The sequence below is a fragment of the Dipteris shenzhenensis genome, unplaced genomic scaffold, assembly GCF_047967505.1.
Source record: "Dipteris shenzhenensis isolate YYH24624 ecotype China unplaced genomic scaffold, Dip_SZ_1.0 scaf0340, whole genome shotgun sequence".
Lineage (NCBI taxonomy): Eukaryota > Viridiplantae > Streptophyta > Polypodiopsida > Gleicheniales > Dipteridaceae > Dipteris > Dipteris shenzhenensis.
This window is the reverse complement of record NW_028239646.1, coordinates 116,652-120,560: the sequence shown is the minus strand read 5'-3', so window position 1 is coordinate 120,560 and position 3,909 is coordinate 116,652. Positions and strand designations below refer to the sequence as shown.

Genomic DNA, 3,909 nt, shown 5'->3' with positions numbered 1-3,909 from the left:
AAACAGAGAATGAGGGGGGGTTTATCAATACAAGAAAAATTAGAGGTTTCTGAGGCGTTCCAATCTCCACCACGTAACAGTGCACCCACCCGTCTTCGTAACCGATGCTCCCTAACCGGACGCCCCAGATCCAATTATCGAGACTTTGGTTCATCCAGACACGTACCACGCGAAATGGCACACGCTTGTTTGCTGCCTGGAGTAATAAAATCGAGTTGGTAGATAAATATTGGTTTTCCCACACGAATTGTTGGAGAATCGATCTCCATAAATTCACAAGATTCCCTCGTGTTCAATGTAATTATTTGAAGACTGTATAATAATTACAGCGAGGGAATCAACCACGCGGGGTAGAGCAGCTTGGTAGCTCGCAAGGCTCATAACCTTGAGGTCACGGGTTCGAATCCCGTCTCCGCAAACGAAAATTAACTTGGTGATAGGGTGATAAAGCAATAGGTGATAGGGGGATAAAGCAATAGTCCACCCTGTTCCCGTATTTTTATTCCAACTATTTGACCACGTACCGGCGGGTATTCATCCACAACATAAACCGGATAATCCCAAATTTTCCCCCCTCATTCTCCTTTTTCTCCTTCCCAGGTGAATCTCCCGATTCTCTATCGGGATCCATTCAATCGGGTAAGTAGGGGGTGGAAAGGAGGACTCAACCATTTCCGCTAGTTCCAGAGACCTTACCCCACCTAGTTTTAGTATCAGCAGTTTTTAATCCCCCCCCCCTGGTAAGATTGAGAGAATAGTGACAGGATAATGATTTGAGAAACGGGAAACAGAATAGTTCTGTTTCCGACATACTGTGTTTCATACACCTCATCAATGTCATCATCGGTAAGCCCTTTTAACTCAGTGGTAGAGTACCGCCATGGTAAGGCGTAAGTCATCGGTTCAAATCCGATAAAGGGCTCGTGAGATTTCACTCGACTTGTCTCTTTCTCTCGGCACAGACACTCGTAATCCTTCCTTACATTGTAGAGTACCACATATGTTTCTACCAATTCAGAAAATTAGTGATCACGTCGAAATGATCCTTCGCCCGAATAGGCGACGAATATGACGAGGCCCCCCCCCCCCCCCCAGATGCCTATCGAATCAGATTATCCTGATTATCCACTTTCACTGCTCGGGGGACTCCCGGTAAGATTCGCAACAAATATCCACATATATCTATCTATATAGCGGGATCCATATGTGGGTGGGGAAATCAACGAAGAATCAGCGAATCGCTACGTAATAAAGCTGTTCGGAATGTTCCCCCCCGTCTTGAATCTCAGAATTATTGCTACCCGTAATATAAGAAATTTAGGTAGATGTAATTCATGATGTGGAAGATCATTCAGTTACCCCTGATACAGGAATCCAATGAGAATTCTGACTATCGATACATCTCTCCGCAGGGGGAGATATTCCAATGAATTCTCGTATGAAAAGATTTCAGCTAACTCCCAGCTACGGGTTTCTCTCGTATCATTCCGATCCATCTCCCGCTTCTTAACCAGGAGGTAAGACGGACTATATGGTTCTCATTTAATCTATCGAGACGGGAGTTTGTTTCTCTCGTCCGACATCAAGGAAAAGTGGCCTCCCCCCACCCCCCCCCACCCACCCGCCATTAATCACCCGAATGATTCGGGAGCGAAAAGCTTCCGAATGGTATTGAGTATTGGTAGAATAAATATCAGGAAGTGTCTCTTCCATCGTGAAATAGACGAGTAAAGTGAAGATACGGATCATAAATATCTGTATGTACGCGTGTCCTACTCAATTCACCAAATAGATAGATTGCTGAAAATTGGTGCTTCTCCCACTCCTTCCTGTACTTCTCCAGTGGGCAGGACATGCGGGAGGAAACACCAGCACCACATAAAGAGATCCAATAGATGCCGTTGATTGTTCAATTGGAAGGAATCTAGCTGGGATAAAGTTCCGGATCAGGATTCATCGACGTAGCGAACGGGTTGATGGAGTCTCGGAAGAAGAGAAAGGGTTACCCACTTTCTGAAGAATCACGAAATCAATTTCGTTGTATCGGTACTCTATCCATATCCATCCGCTTGGGGGAACGAGACGGAGTAGAAAAGTACCCTCGACGGGACCTAGGAATATTGTTACCATGCCAGAGAGATTCCGACAAATTCTTATTCAGAAGGGGCAGTGATATGGTAGTTTCATTTCCTACACCACGACCCTATCATGTCATGAAATAGAAGGGCACCCAAAATGGTTGGAAGAGTTGAATAGGAGAATAACTATGACCATCGCCATTGGAAAATCCTCCAAGGAATCGAAAGATTTGTTTGATAGTATGGACGATTGGCTACGAAGGGATCGTTTCGTATTTGTAGGTTGGTCCGGTCTATTACTTTTCCCCACCGCTTATTTCTCCCTAGGCGGTTGGTTCACCGGCACAACCTTCGTCACCTCGTGGTATACTCATGGATTAGCTAGTTCCTACTTGGAAGGTTGCAATTTTCTGACTGCCGCAGTTTCCACCCCTGCAAATAGTCTCGCTCATTCCTTGCTTCTACTGTGGGGTCCGGAAGCACAGGGAGACTTCACCCGTTGGTGCCAATTAGGGGGTCTATGGACCTTTGTTGCTCTTCACGGTTCCTTCGCTTTGATAGGTTTCATGTTACGTCAATTCGAACTTGCTAGGTCCGTACAATTACGTCCCCATAATGCAATAGCGTTCTCTGCTCCCATTGCTGTTTCTGTTTCTGTATTCCTAATCTACCCGTTAGGGCAATCCGGTTGGTTTTTTGCACCCAGCTTCGGTGTAGCAGCTATCTCTCGATTCATTCTCTTTTTCCAGGGTTTTCACAACTGGACGTTGAACCCGTTTCATATGATGGGAGTCGCCGGAGTCCTTGGTGCTGCTCTTTCGTGTGCCATTCATGGCGCCACGGTGGAAAACACCTTATTTGAAGACGGTGATGGCGCAAATACATTCCGTGCTTTTAACCCAACTCAATCCGAAGAGACCTATTCAATGGTTACCGCTAATCGTTTCTGGTCCCAAATATTCGGTGTCGCTTTCTCCAACAAACGTTGGTTGCATTTCTTTATGTTATTCGTGCCAGTAACTGGATTATGGATGAGTGCTATCGGAGTAGTTGGTCTCGCTTTGAATTCGCGTGCTTATGACTTCGTTTCCCAAGAAATTCGTGCGGCGGAAGATCCTGAGTTTGAAACTTTCTACACAAAGAACATTCTGTCGAATGAGGGTATTCGTGCCTGGATGGCAGCTCAGGATCAGCCTCATGAAAACCTTGTATTCCCCGAGGAGGTCTTACCCCGTGGAAACGCTCTTTAACGAAACTCTGTCTCTGGGTGGTCGCGATCAGGAAACCACAGGTTTCGCTTGGTGGGCCGGTAACGCTCGACTGATCAATCTGTCTGGTAAATTACTCGGTGCCCATGTAGCTCATGCTGGCTTGATCGTGTTTCGGGCTGGAGCCATGAATTTGTTTGAAGTGGCTCACTTCGTTCCGGAGAAGCCTATGTATGAACAGGGGTTAATTCTACTTCCCCACCTAGCTACCCTAGGTTGGGGAGTGGGTCCCGGTGGGGAAGTCGTCGATACCTTTCCCTATTTTGTTTCTGGAGTCCTTCATTTGATATCTTCCGCGGTTCTAGGGTTCGGGGGTATTTATCACGCTCTCATTGGCCCCGAGACTTCAGAAGAGTCCTTCCCATTTTTCGGCTATATATGGAAGGACAAAAATAAGATGACTACTATATTGGGTATTCATCTAATCTTGTTAGGAGCCGGCGCCTTCCTCCTAGTATTCAAAGCGTTATATTTCGGAGGCTTGTATGACACATGGGCCCCGGGAGGTGGGGATGTACGGAAGATTACGAATCTCACTTTAAGCCCGAGTGTCATATTTGGTT

General features: G+C 46.2%; 1 non-coding gene across 1 annotated transcript; it reads left to right on the top strand.

Annotated features, from left to right (window-relative positions):
- Nucleotides 1–344: 344 nt before the first annotated feature.
- TRNAM-CAU (transfer RNA methionine (anticodon CAU)) lies at nt 345–418 on the top strand. The gene has a single exon. It is a non-coding gene; the product is annotated as a tRNA-Met (tRNA).
- Nucleotides 419–3,909: the final 3,491 nt, after the last annotated feature.